Source organism: Arachis duranensis, chromosome 3, assembly GCF_000817695.3.
Source record: "Arachis duranensis cultivar V14167 chromosome 3, aradu.V14167.gnm2.J7QH, whole genome shotgun sequence".
Lineage (NCBI taxonomy): Eukaryota > Viridiplantae > Streptophyta > Magnoliopsida > Fabales > Fabaceae > Arachis > Arachis duranensis.
In genome coordinates, this window is record NC_029774.3 from 40,946,351 (window position 1) to 40,962,066 (window position 15,716).

The 15,716-nt window shown below is 36.1% G+C and overlaps 2 pseudogenes; one reads left to right on the top strand and one right to left on the bottom strand.

Moving 5' to 3' along the window:
* Nucleotides 1–3,380: 3,380 nt before the first annotated feature.
* On the top strand, nucleotides 3,381–6,488 carry LOC127745496 (sterol 3-beta-glucosyltransferase UGT80A2-like; annotated as a pseudogene).
* A 1,236-nt stretch (nucleotides 6,489–7,724) lies between these two features.
* On the bottom strand, nucleotides 7,725–8,784 carry LOC107478968 (glutamate-1-semialdehyde 2,1-aminomutase, chloroplastic-like; annotated as a pseudogene).
* Nucleotides 8,785–15,716: the final 6,932 nt, after the last annotated feature.

The following is a 15,716-nucleotide window of genomic DNA, read 5'->3' on the forward strand; positions in this document are numbered from 1 at the left end:
CTAGTCGGAGAGTCATTTAATGATTATCCTCTTGATTTTTCTTTGTTACACCGGGCTTCCAAGTAATAGTATGAACCGCTTGTTCTGCTCGCAGCTTACACAGGGCTGTGGGAGGACTTGAGTGATGAGGTCCTGCGAGACCTCATCTGAATAGGTCTCGCTCCGTCCATGCCTTTTGATTTGACTTGGGATGGGACTGAAAAACCCATGATCTCAGGTTCGAACTCATTATCATAGTACTGGCTTCGGTTCGAAACTCTGAATCGATCAATCAAATGGGACTACTCCGATCTTCGCATCGGTGAAATAACGCATAATAGATAGACCTGGAAATCGATGCTTTCTGGCTCCTTACTTCCGGCTTGATTAAGAGGTTGAGGGCGCCTCCCCTCTCTTTTACTTTAAAGATACTTTACCCGAAGGAGATAGAACGAGAGGAGAACAAGTCACTTATTTTCTTTTACTATTCCCATCAAGCCTTGGGTTATCTTGATGCTTTCATTTCCCTCAACCTGAGTAAGCTGGTCCCCCCATCTCTAAATACAAACTTCTTCAAGTTCGCGTTGTTTACCTTGGTCGGAAATCAGGGTGGATCAAAGGGTTCCTTCGGAGCAAATAAATCTTGCGTTGCTTTATTAAGGAGCTCTCCACATTCGCACGGGCTGGGGACATGATGAGAGCAGCAAACATGGCTCTGGAATGTGTCCCTTACCACCCTAACTACTAGTTTTAGATCAGGAGAGGAAAAGCCCTCGAATTTACAAGCAATTGCTCTGGTATGCTAAACCACCAAACGGAGAATCCAATCCATAAGCAAGTTAGGAGCTCCCTTACATACGAATAAATGAGTGCCTCCTCTAACTCTTTGATTCAGGCGCTGTACATCACAAAAAAAAGCCCTGCCTTCGATCTCAGAAAATAGGAATCTCTTCCTACTTCTCTTATTCTGAACGGGAATTGCTCCATATTCGCTGTAGGTGGAAGCCAAGGACCAATGGAATACATTCTATGTCGCTCACCTTGCTTTCGCAAAGTGTATGTCGGGCAGGAAGTCGAATGGTGCAGGTGGATGTACTTATAGTATAACTGTCGTTGGAAGGGACTTCTCGTACTTCAGGCACTCTAGAGGTTAGTTTGTAAAAGAGTGAGAACATGTGAAACAACAAAGAGAATTAGGAATGGAAGGTGGGTGCCCTCTATATTGGGGGTTGATTCTAGCTAAAGCTAAAATATCTAAAACGAATAGGTAAGGGCTTTCACTAATGTACCAACTATCGTGAGTTGGGCGGGTCAAGGTTCAAATCCTGGGGCAATCGCTACGGAATAGACTTGAAACCGAGCAGGAATATGGCTGGGAGTAGCTTTTAACAGTGCTGGTCTATCCTGATTTACCCATGGAGAGGGACTGAAAGCCTTGGTTTTTCCGTCCCTATTTCATTAGTAGAGCTCTATTGAGAAAGACATTGGAATTGGCCAATCACCAACCAAACCAAGGGCGATGTTAATGAAAGCGAACACACCTTCAATTCATGCATCATCATATCCCACCATATGCCATATATATCCATCATTATTATCATTGTTTGCTACTGCCAATATTCACCATGCATATATCTATAATCTCTTTTTCTCTTATTTTTGGTAGAACCATTTCTATAAAAAAACTTAACTCGTTAGGTAAATACTTTCTGATATTATATCATGATATTTTTTTTAATTAAACTGATAAAAATATATTAATAATTCTATATGTGACAGATTTAGACAATCAACTTTTTGGGGTTTTGACGTTTAGTTTAGATAAGCTTCAAAGAGAAACACAATCTTGTTCAATTACTGCATCAATTCAGTTTACACTTTCTATTTTCAAAGATGTTTGCTATGGTACGATGATAAATATATACGTACTGATACGTTTAAAATATGGACAGATAACATTAAGACATGTGGAATTTATTTTCCACGTCAGCATTTAATTTTTTTAAATACATAGTATATTACCGCTTTTACTAAAATACCCTTTTAATTAAATAAAAATAAAAAATATTTATTTATTTAATTTTATAAAAAGACTTAAGCATCCTTTCTTTGTTTGATTAGACAAAAATACCTTTTTAAATTAATCAAATTTTAGAATTCAATTAATCCTAATTTTATAGATTCAAATAATTGAAACAACAAAACAAAAACATATTAAAAAAACAAAAAATTAAAATTATTCTTCATCTGCATTAAACATATTAAAAACACAAAGAGAAAGTATAGGGAGCCAATGACCTAAGCATACAATGTGTACAATGAAGGTTTAGAAAGTATTAGAGATATGATTATTAGTGTTACATTGTCCTATCAGGTTATGTTTTTGGAATGAGTGATTTCAGGACATGGTATTAGAGTTTCAGATCCAGAAGGTCAAAAGTTCGAACCTTGGTGAATCCAAAATTAGTTTTTTATAACATGAAATGTTTATTATCCCTAGTATCCGGATGGTTATCCCTAGTATCCGGATGGTTATTCTGGATAGTATAGGTGATGTTCATTTTATTCATAAACCAAAGATTTAGCCCATTGTACACATTGTACGTTTAGACCATTGGCTCCCTAGCACTACTCAAACACAAAAACCAAAATTGTTCTTTATCTGGGTTCAGAAACCTTCTCGTTCACGCTTATGAAGGTTTCAGTCTTCTTCATCTTCTTCTCTCCTCTCTCTCTCTCTCCTTGATCTACGTCGCATGCAAGACGCCATCTGCGCTCTTTGTGAAAGGACCATTTCCTTTCCCTCTGGTGACGATTTTGATGCCCCAACTTCTTCCCTCTGAAAATTCTGCCACCCGCACCCTGCTTCTGCCTCCTCTACCTCCAAAAGACTCTTCCGAATCCTAGTATCTTCTTCCTTTTTTCCCTCTTCAAAGTTCTGTTGCAACGACGTGATTTTCTAATCCATCGCATGACGAAACCCTAACTTTCTCGTGTGTAGTCTCCCCCCCACACACAAAAAAGACCATCTTTGGTTGTGTGTTTATAAGGAAATTGATTACTTAAAATTTAATATTGCAGGGGATGTTGGTAGTGTTTACTTCGGGCCAAATTATCCAATGAAGCCTCACAGGCTATGCACGACTCACCATCTTGTTCTCTCATACGAACTTCACAAGAAGATGGAAATATATGTTAGTTACATACACTTTCTGTTCACATAAAGCATATCCTGTTGAGCTTGCCCAGTTTCATTCAGCTGACTATGTTGAGTTTTTGCACAGGATTACACCTGACACTCAGCCTTTGTTCTCCACAGAATTGGCAAAATGTATGTCTTTTTTTCTCCTTATTTCCTATATAGTTTTTTTAATGACCATTTGCCATCAAAGACATACTGAATGAAGGTATTTAGCTGGACCCTTTTTTGATGAATCATTTGCAAACATTTCTTTCGTTATAAATTTATGGTTGACCTATTATGTTATAAGTCTTGTACCTTTTATTATCAACATCTAAAAAAAGAAGCATGAAGTCCTTTATATGAAAAGCTAAGGAACTTAATTCCAAAGAACCATATATTGAATTTAATGTAGCTACTGGTGAATATTGCTCAAACATGAATATTACATTATTTTTGTGCCAGGCCTTTTTTCTTTTTGCTTTAATGCTATCTTGGATAAATTGATGTTATTAGAGAAGATATTAGTTTAGCTTAAGGCTTCTAACAGTGCAGAGTGCATGGTTTATTCTATTGGAACTTAGAATTGACAGTAAAATATTTATAGTTTCAAATGGTTTCAACATGCTGCACAAACATTTATGAAAATTCCCTTCTTTGGAGCCGTCTCATATCTAACATTTGCTGTTACCCCCTTTTGCATAGTGTTCGTTGTGATATGGGCAGTTTATTATCGTGCTTCGTTTGCTTAGATCGGTCAAGACATTCTTGTAAGATTAACTTACTGCTTTCACCCCCTTTTTTACCATACCAATGTCTTCTACTGTTTATTATTTGGCCCGTGCTACCTAGCATATCTTTGTAAAACTATAAAATGTTCATGAACTAGAACAGAATCTGTTACTTCTCATATGAGTGTAATATGATACTCATTGCATTTATTTTGAGAATGTTCTTGGTCACTGAGATAGGATATAGCCACTACTAGTTTTTGTGTCCATGTTACTTGTAGTTTCAGGTTCATGTTGATGTTGTCTATTTTCTCTTATCATGTTTTATTTTTCATGATATTAGTTCTCTGTTAATGTTTGATTCAAATAGAAATTGACAAAAGACTATTGGTTGCGTGAGGGAATCATTGCTAAGGTTATGAGCAAGGCCTTGGCAGAGAAGGGGTATGGAGTATTTCTTTAACAATGGAGTAATATGGAGAGATATGGAGAGATAAAAGACGTATTTTTGGATGGTGCAAAAGGATAAGGCAAGAAGGACATGGAATATTTCTTTCACACTTGGTTCTCTCTCATCACCAGCTTCAGCCCGCCGCCATTATATTTTCTGATGCTGGTCCTAACACTAGGTGGGTTCGGAATGAACTTGGTCTTGGTGCCTCTACTTGTTGGTCTATTTACAACTCCACTCTCACTCCAATTGATGGCATTTACAATGATCCTCGGTGGGTTACTTAATTCCTACGCTTTAAGCTCTATGCTTTGTTATGCCTTGTCTCAGATTATTCAATGTTTTCTTTGTTTCTAATAGATATGCGGCCAAGGAAGATCCGGCTGGTCATGAGTGGGTACCTGCCCTCCGTGATGTCTCATCAGACCTGGTTGGTTTTGGCATCCTTTAGAACTTCCAAAGTCTGCAATCAATCTGCCTGAAATCTACTATAAGAATAATTGCTTTTATTCTTTTGCTAGAGGAATGTTGCTTTTACTAGAGGAATGTTGCTTCAGATCCTCAATTAGGTTTTACTAGAGGAATGTTGCTTTTATTCTTTTGAATGCATGACCATATACAAGTAGCCATATCAAAAAGATTTCTTCTCCTTGCTCATGCTTTCATATATTAATATGTTTATTTATATGCTTTCTTCAGATATGGTCAAGAATAAAGGCTTCTTGCCATCGGGCCGCTCAGAAATTCATAAACAAAGAAATCAGATAAAGGCTATTATCAACTCTTTGCTTCCAGCTTGCAACAGTGTTGATCCAGATACTCATGTTGTATTTAACGCAGATGCAATAATTGCCAACCCTCCAGCATACTGTTAGACTCTAAAATAACTGGTTGAAGATATAATGAAAATGGTATATTGCTAAGAGTTATATAGGAGAGATTAATTTGCGACTTGTTTCAGCGGCTGTGAGAATCAAATCATGGCAGAAAGAGAAGGAAAGGGAAATGATTTTCACTATTGATGATTTCATGTCTTAGTTTTTACAATATCCATAATGAGTGAATCATATCTTAGATCTTGACAAGAATTTCCTCCTTTTGTGCAACTAAGAATGGAAAAGTCAATCACAAATTGCTAATAGCAAATTGAAAGAAATTCATCGACAGAGTATAGAAATGACTATAAAATTAACAAATAATGTGGCATTGTTTACATCCAATGTATGATGAAAAAGTATCTCACGTTCTTTTAATGTATGAAATTATGCAGGGCATACTCATGTTACTAAGTTTCTAAAAGTTCCACTTCACATATTCTTTACAATGCCATGGACGTAAGTCTTGCTTGGTACACAGACTAATCCTGCACTTAGTCACCTGTATTTTTGACCGAATTATGTGTTATATTGCATCATTCATTGACTTGGGCATTAGGAAGGTTCTCAGTAAGGCTCATTTATTAATTTGTTGTTAGCATAAAGATTATATGAGCAACTAATATAGGTGTAAGGATCTTATTATAATGATGTTTGACTATATTTTCAGGCCAACATATGAATTCCCTCATCCTCTTTCCCGCATTAAGCAACAAATGGCATACAAAGTAAGTTACATGGCCTCAGAGAGTTTATCCAACATAATCAATCTATTAGTTTCACTTGATATGACTAAGTTATCAGTTTTTTGTATGTCTTTCAACTATCATATCAAATAGTTGATTCTTTAATCTAGCTTGGAATACGAGATTTAATAAATGAATTTAGGAAGAAGAAGCTAAAGCTAAGGCCTATTACTTATCTAAGTGGATCTTATACGTCCTCTCCTAACATGCCCTATGGTTATATATGGAGCCCTCATTTGGTTCCTAAACCAAAAGGTTAGATATGCATTTATATTTTATAGTGTCATCTCATCTTTCCATTTTTGGCACTCTCTAACTCCGAGCTGTTTCTTGACGATGTTACGATAGACTGTTTGTGTTTTGCTTTTTGTTTTGCAGATTGGGGACCCAATTTTGATGTTGTTGGATTTTGTTTCCTTGACCTTGCTTCAGATTATGAGCCACCAATATCATTATTAGAGTGGCTTGAAGAAGGCGAAAAGGAAGGCAAAAAACCAATATATATTGGATTTGGTAGCCTTGTGAGTTTCTTTGTGACTGTTCACTTGTTTGCAGTTTTTTCCCCCGAGTCTAGCAACCAGTAGACTCTAACTGGAGTTGTCAAGTCTGCCCATTATGGAGTGATATCCCAGCACTAATTATTTCAATAAGCAACACTCGAACTTGAGACCCTGCTTAAATAGAATAAGTTGAACCAATAATTATTGGTGCATTCTTTTTGATCTAAACATAACCTTCTCAGGTAACATTGAAACCTGGTTGTAAGATGTTCTAAATGTTTCCAGGTGCATCATGGGGGTGCTGGAACAACTGCTGCTAGTCTTAGAGCTGCAGTAATATATCTTGCATTTGTGAATTTTGTAATCTAAGTGGTATATTCATCTTACAACAAGAATATCTATATTTGTTTCTGCAGTGCCCAACAACAATTGTACCATTCTTTGGGGACCAGCCATTTTGGGGAGAGCGAGTGCATGCCAGAGGAGTAGGCCGGGCACTGATTCCACTGGATGAATTTACATTAGGCAGGCTGGTTGGTGCTATAAACTATATGCTGAAGCCAGAGATAATATATATATATATGCGATCAAAGTGGTTAGTATTTGTCTCATACCATATGTACCAGAAAAAGGGGGTGGCAGGAGTAGTTGCAGCCTTCTACAAACATTATTATCCTCAAACACCTGATTCCGAGACCAACCATCAACCGGTAGCCACCGTGCCTAGACTTGGGTTCTCCTTCCTAGGATGCTTTGGTCTCTCTAGATCTAAATCCACAACTTCTAGATAGATATAAATCCTCGTATAGCTAATTGGCTCACTTAAATCACATGTTCACCCTTCAGTCTATTCTAATGTAATGTGCCATTAAGAAATGTAAATCGTGTTTTTTTTTTTAATTCTGTGTAATCATCTCCATGGATATTGATTCATCAGGATCTAATTTACTTGTAAATGATAATCACTCTTCTCTCTTATTTAGCAGCAAATAGTGAATGTTCCTGCTCCTCATTTCATTGATCAATGCTACTTGTTTTACACCCACTGGTGGATGGAATGTAAATTCCATTTACTTTAGGCCCTATGTCTTATACTAAGAAATCAAGGTATATCAACTCATATTATTACAAATGTTATTTCAGATATCATTGTTCCAATCTCTGTTGACACTTATACTAGAAAAGCAGAGAGTATTTTGTGCATCCTCCTCTAAATTTCTATAGATGAATTTATAGTTTGTGAATTCAGGTAAACTATTTTTTAGAAGTTGTGTCGATGTGAAAGATATCTGTGCTCCAATCTCATTACATGCATAAAAAATGGATGGAAGATAGCAAAATTGTAAACAGGTCCTTCTGTGAAGAAAAACCCGAACATCCCACTTATATGCCCACCACATATAGCATGGCCTGCCTTCTTCCCGGCTTCAACGATGCCGCGAACAAGCTCACCTGTAATTTTATCCAAATATTCATAAGTTCCTGCCTCCTTAATGCGCTTCAGAGTCTCTATACCTGCAGTCATAGCCAAAGGGTTCCCACTCAAGGTCCCGGCTTGGTACATCAGTCCAACAGGTGCCACCATCTCCATAATATCCCTCCTCCCTCCATAAGCTCTTATAGGCAGACCCCCACCAATGATCTTTCCTAGTGTTGTTAAATCAGGAGTTATGCCAAAATATTCTTGAGCGCCACTATATGCCAAATGGAATCCAGTCATAACCTCATCAAAGATTAGAAGGGAATTGTTCTCCTTGGTGATTTCGCGCAGGAAAATAAGAAAATCAGATTTAGGGGAATGAAACCAGAGTTTCCAACAACAGGCTCAAACATGACTGCAGCTATCTCTCCCTTGTTATCCTCAAAGAGTTTCTCAACAGCTGATAAGTCATTGAAGGGGGCTGTAAGAGTTTCATAAGTAGCACCTTTAGGGACACCAGGGGAGTCAGAAAGTCATAAAGTCGCAACTCCACTACCTGCCTTAACAAGAAAAAGGATCTGCGTGGCCATGATAACATCCTTCAAATTTGATGATCTTCTCATTTCCGGTATAAGCTCGAGCTAGACGGATTACACCCATTCTCAACTCCCTTAAACCATTTCTTCCTAATCTCTTCTGACTCAGCCTTCCAAAACAGTACCCCATTGATGCAAGTTTTGTGATTGGTTCCTAATTGTAAGACTTATGGGGAACAGACTTACTGCAAATTGTCAACTGCTAAGAGATTGTTCACATGATTAATATACTTACAGCAACAACATTTACAAGGGAAGTCTTTCCAGCATTCTGGAGTCCTATCAGAGATAGCTCTATTTCCTGCTTGAAGAATAGGGTGCAATCATATTCATAATAACATAGTAAGCTCAAGCATTTCAGATAAAGTGATCCATTATTAGAGTTCAAATTAGATGATGCATCATACTAAAATATGAATCAACTTAAACAGGTTTATTGAAAACAAAAGACATTGCAACAAATAACATGCGAATAAATGGATGCTTTAAAACAAATTTAGAAGTGCTATATAAGGATCAAAAGGATGATCACCAATGCTGTGTCAATTATAAAGTCTAATGTCTTTGTTAATTCCTACATGTATACATATATATAGCAATATTAGTCAACATTAAATTTTGACAAAATACATAAACATGAAATAGGTGATGCTTTTTTAATTTGTTATGCTTACTTTCATTTGGTCTTGATCAGATGAAATTACATAGTTATATGTACTAAGAAAATTGAGGGCTTCATCTTCTTTAGATATGCTGGAGCTAAAAACTGTATTCTTTCAAGATAAGGTTTAGAGATCTCAATCAGAATCTAATTGGATTGACTGAATTAGAAAGATATGAGAAAACGCTATATTCTGAGGAAGAGAAGAATGGTACATTAGGGTCTGAATGGTATAAACAAACTCAAATTCATTAACATTGATTTCAAATTTATACCCTCCAAAAAGATAGAGAATGAACTATGAAGTGTTGTTTAGTAGTGTTTACCTCTGGAAGTATTTACGAGAGCGAAGAAGCTCTGTTCAAGGTCATGGAGGAAATCACCTTGCTTCTTTGACAAGAAGAGCTTGATGCTATGGTAGCTCTCAAACATGGTTCGAACCTCATCTTTGTTCCTCTGCTTGGTGACGACCTCATCCTGTGACAGAGGCAGAGGAGGAGGAGGAGTAGGCGGACGAGCTAGGGTTTGAGGTGATTGTGGCAGCAGTGCTAGCGGCGGTGGTGTGGCAGTGGGGATTCCGGGAGAGTGTCGTGCTTTCGCTTCTTCAATGGCTGCTCGGCGGACGCCATTGGTTATGGTTAGTGCCGCTGAAATCGGTGCTGTAGTTTTATAAAATCGTGAAGGTAGACGAAGGTGACGAAGACGGTGGCGGAGAAATACACATTAGGGTTCGAAAGGGAACGACGCGAGCAACACATAGAAGAGCCGGGAAGGGGTGTGACGGGGCATGGAAGTTCGGTGCAATGGAGGTTTGGTGCGGCGGCGGTGCAAGGCTGAGAAGTGATGCTCTGTGACGCACAGTGAGAGAGATCGAGCAGAGAGACAGAGAGAGTGAGAGAGGATAGGAAGAGGAGAGAAGAAGATGAAGAAGGTTAAACCTTCAGAGGCGTGATGAAGAACAATTTTGGTTTTTTGTGTTTTTAATATGTTTAATATAGATGAAGAACAATTTTAATTTTTTATTTTTTTAATATGTTTTTGTTTTGTTATTTTAATTATTTGAATCTATAAAATTAGGATTAATTAAATTTTAAAATTTGATTAATTTAAAAGGGTATTTTTGTCTAATCAAACAAAGGAATAATATTTAAGTTTTTTTTATAAAATTAAATAAATAAATATTTTTTATTTTTATTTAATTAAAAGAGTATTTTAGTAAAAGCAGTAATATATTATATATTTAAAAAATAAATGCTGATGTGGAAAATAAATTCCACATGTCTTGATGTTATTTGTTCATATTTTAAACGTATCAATACGTATATATTTATCATCGTATCGTAGCAAACACCATTTTCAAAAGAGCTACCTTTCTGTTCTTCAATTCATCAATATTTCTATTTCTCTTTAAAGAATTAAGATAATTACTAAAAGCAATGAGAGAGAGAGCGAGAGAGAAAGTGTGTGTGTCAGAGTATTATTTTTATAAAATTAACACAAATTTATGAATATTTATAAAATAATATTTTAAGATTAAAGTAATATATATTTGACTAAAATATCTTTTACTAACTATATATAAAAAAGAAAATTTAAAGAGAAACCAATCGGATCTAAAATTTTTTATTTATGTATCATTTTTAACTTAATTAATTAAACAATTTTATCAATATAAAAGAGAAACCAAACAGATTTAAAACTTCAAATTCCCACAGAACCATAGTCCTATGAAATGGCTGCCGGAAACATATCAGATACATACATAGATAAAGTAGTATTGATTTCCTATAAAATATAAATGAAAGTTACTTTGAATTATTACACAAATTGAGAGTCAAATTTATGCATTAATAAAATAAAAAAATAGATACACAAATCTAATTAATAACAAATCTGATAGTTTGATTTGTGTCTTCTACATCTTAGTTAAACACAATATACTTCAATAACACTGTAAAACACTGCCTTCTTCCTATATAAAAAATAAAAAATGAGCATAAAATTCTAAGAATATATTTTAAAAGTATCAATTATCTAAGACAGAAATTTGCTGGAAATGGCCCAGTTCTTCTAACCAATATACTTAACATCCAGGTAGCTGCAAACACAAGTGAAATGCAAAGGAAAACCTTTAATGAACCAAACTAACCAAGAGGATGAGAAACTCACTAGATTGCTATTTGAGTATATTTGAGTCCTTAGCAGATCAGTTTGAGGCCCAATTGCAACTGGTAGTAAAAGTAGAAGTAATACATTCGCCAAACAAGAGACAAAACAAAGTCAGAAATTCATATAACTCATCTAAAAGAAAACAACGTGACAATAAGCAAGAGCAGCAAGCAAAGACAAGTTAATAGAGTAATATAATATTAAGCAGAACATGCAGCCAAGAAAAGAAGCACATGTTCCTAACTGATATTTATTAAAGTGTAGTTATGTGTCACCATAAAAATCACCACCACTACAACAACAACTACTAACATTGCATGGCTACATGAACCAAACAAAACAAGGCCATAGTATCCTGTCCTAAATCAAAATTAAATTTAAATAATTAACATTTAATCCCCTTTCAGATTTAAATATCTACCTTCCCACAATAATATAAGATGCTAATATATACTATATTCCATGGAAAATCAAATGTAGCTAGGGCAGAAGCAGAATGCCATGAAAAAAACAAGGATTTATGGATGTGGAGATAATTACAACACAGCTACATCAACACCTTACATGCATGTATTAAAATTAGCTGAAGAGGGAAACTTTAGAACCCTAGGAGCTAGAGCTGCACGATTCATGCGTACAAAAAATGAAATTGAGGAAAGAATAAACAAATTGTTGAGTAAGCAAACCTGATTATCAAAACAAGTAAAGAGCTTGAGATTAACAACATGCAGCACAGCAGCAGTAGAAGAGGGTAGTTCTTTTTTTTTCAATTTTTTTTAAAATAATAAATAAAATAATTGGATATAGTTAGCTGAATATGAAAGAAAGAGATACAGAATATAGAAGAACATATCAAAATAGTTTCCAATATGACTCCAATCTAATTCCCTATATCTATATTAAAAATCCAACATGGGGACCATGCCTTTTAGATTCATTAACTCCAAATTTAATAACAAAAAATCAAAATACTATACAAAATCAATACAAGAAATAGCTTAGATCTTCATCTCTTTAATTAGCCACTGATATACCATAAAAATATATATAGGATTAACACCAAAATAAAAATAAAAAATAAAGATCCTAATAAATACAAGAATTAAAAATTGAATTATTAGAAGATTTAGAAGCTAGCTCTCTTAAGAGAAGTGAGGGTAATCTTAGAGCTCAAGGGTGAAGTTCCAACTTGAATCTCAAAGGAATCATAACGAAGGAAGAGTTCAACAACAAGAAGCCTTGAAACAAGCATAACAAAATCCTTCCCAGCACATTGCTTATTTTTTGGTTTCAGGACCATTGGACCAAATAACATACTTCAACAGCTTCTCCCAATAACATTTGCAACTATGTTTCTCTGATTGATTCTCTTATTCACACCAAGGATGGAATGGACTTCATCCAATACAATACCATTGCATCACTTTTCATCAATCAAAAAAAAAAGTCTAAATAAAAAGCTAAAACAGTAGGAAAAAATATTATGGAGAATTTTGAGAGCAAATCCTCCATTGCCAACACATTTTTACAAAATTTGGAATTTCAAAATGCTAATACCTGGGTCTTTGATTTGATGGTTTTCCAAAGAAGAGATAACGAATGCCTGCAGCACGCTTAGATATATGATAATAAAGGCCTGCAAAAAATGGGGGAAAATGGAATGCATGTAGAGAAGTTACTTCTGGAAATTTAATCACCTCAATGAGCCTATCGAGCAAAAGGATCACCTTTAAAGTAGAACAACATTAGATTAGCACAAAGAACCAGTATATCAACTCACGCACAAAAGGGAGCATCTGGTGGCAGGGTATTAAAAACTTTATTCAGTAAAAGCAAAATATTCTTTTAGACAAAGCCAGTTCAAACTTTGTAAGCTTAAGCAAACATACAGCTCCAACAAAAGAAGAAAATAATCGGGTTTCATACAAGGATCAGCCAAGTATAATTTAAATTGTGAATTCTGACTTCTCATACATTTTTGAAGGGAGAACAAATAGAACAGTATATAATTGTAACAGTTTTACAAAAATTATTGAGGATAAATATACCACAGTCGCTGAACCACATGCAACCAAAAACCACTCAGTTTTTACTTCAATCTTGAAAGAGTTGTACTATATTGTCCTGATGTTGAAGGACTAACCGCAGAGTCCTGTGAACTACAACTCCTATAGCACTTTCACCATAAATCTCAGCAAACTCTGAATCAGCAAGGGCAGTGCCACGGGAAGCAATTCATGAACTGTCAAATAAACAATCAAGTCATCACAAAACTTGACACACAATGGCTCTTTCATGGTGAATAATCAAAGAACTCGATGTGTTAATCCAAATTTAGGAGAAACAGGCAAACGCAGAGATTAAATCACAAAATTGGAAATGAAATCACAAAATCAAAGGCAAATGCTAGCTTAATCCTAAATAAAAAATGGCAAGGAGCAGAGAATCAGAAACAACGCACGGCAAGGAGGGAGGAACCCTTCGCGACGGCGATGCCACGAGCTCAACTCAGAACTTCGTGCGACGGCGAGGAGAGGAGGAATGATGCGAAGAGGGCCAAGTATAGCTTCTCCAGATGACGAAGGCACCTACGGTCTATCCGGCCGGTGGTGACAGCGCCTTCTACCGGAGGAGAAGAGTTCGAGGAATAACGGCGAAGAGTTCGACAGCACCTTCTACAACAACGTTTGAATGGAGTGTGAATGGGTGGTGATAAAATTAGGGTTACCTCAATATTTTCAACGGAAAAATTAAATTACAAACGGATTTTTCGTCTGTAATAATTTAATAAAATGTAGCGTTTTGTCTATTTAATTACAGACGGATTTTTCGTCTGTAACCATTTCTCACGAAAAAAAATTTTCAGATGAAATTATCGACGGATTCTCTTTTTCGTCTGTAATTTAGGCTAATCCATTTTTTTCGACAAAAAATCCTTCTGAAATTCCTTCTGTATTTCTGTGAGATAAAATCCGTCAGAAATATCCGTCTGTAATAACTAGTTTTTTAGTAGTGACAAATTAAGTGATTAAAAAAATAATTTATTCAAGGCTATGTCAATAAACAAAATTTAATTAAAAAATTTTAAATTTTTGCTAGAAGTGTAACACCCTACCATACAGAGTCTTATGCTTCAGTCATAATTCAGAGATGGCAAGATATTACGACCTCTAAAATAAAAATTTAGTACGTATAGTAGTATGAATAATTGATTGTAACTAGGAGCCTTTGTAGAAAAAGGGGTAAACAAAAACCGCAACTCAGAAGCGCAACACTCCGATCGATAACGTAACAAACAAGGATAACCAACACGTGATTATATATATACAAAGGAGTGTCAAAAACAGGAATATCAAGACTCAAAATCCGGCTGCGAAGATAACCGGTCCGAGCATAGCAATATATACATATGATAAAATAAGGAAACCCCAAAGGAAACCCAAAGGGACACAAAATACATAAAACCTATTCTCCAAAATCTCCCATAAGAGGAGTCATCGTCCTGCATCTGAAAACCACAAAATCTGCATGGGTGAGAACCAGAGGTCCCCAGCATGGTAACAGCTTCCACATATATAATACATAATAATAGAGGAAAGCCGAAGGCAATCCTAGAACTTCCTCCAGATAATATCAAAGCTTATAAACAAGATAAACCATAAAGGGCATCTGACTAAAGATACTTCAGTCTAACTAATACTTCCCTTTCCAATTCCTTCAAACCTCCCAACCACCAACAGGAGTATAATGTAACAAATACAGTTATATCAAGCAAGAAATATACAATTAGGAACAAGTAAGGCATTTAGACAATTAGCAAGTAATATGCAGTCAAATAGGCAATCCCAAACAATTCATATAGTATGCATATGATGAATGCCTGTCCCTAGTGGCTGATGATATCATCTGTCGGTTATAGAGCCAACTCGACAAGTCCTCGTAGCTAACCATTGGATTGTCCCTCTGTCACGCATCCCCAACTCGAGTTATACTCATCATAAGCTTGATCATAATCATGATCTACATCCATCACCTTCACTGGTGAATATTTGCGGGGGCGAGCTCATCCGGGTCTTTCACAGTGCCCGACCACACTTATGACATAGGGTCAAAAGAGCTTCGAGTCTCAACCTGGAGCACGTGGTGGCTAGCCACTGCTTCCTTCCAAGGAAACTCTCATCTCCAACAGTGGAAGTGCAACATTCACAATTCATTCAACAGCATATATGCATTTGTACATGGCCATAATCATGGCTCCGCCGTAACACGGCAATAATCTAGCCTTCCGGCTCATGGTTAAATCCATAACCAGCCCACTGGCATCACGGTTAAATCCATAACCAGCCATCTCATTAATAAATACGGCCTTTCGGCCCATGGCATAACAGGCACTTCCACCACCATCAC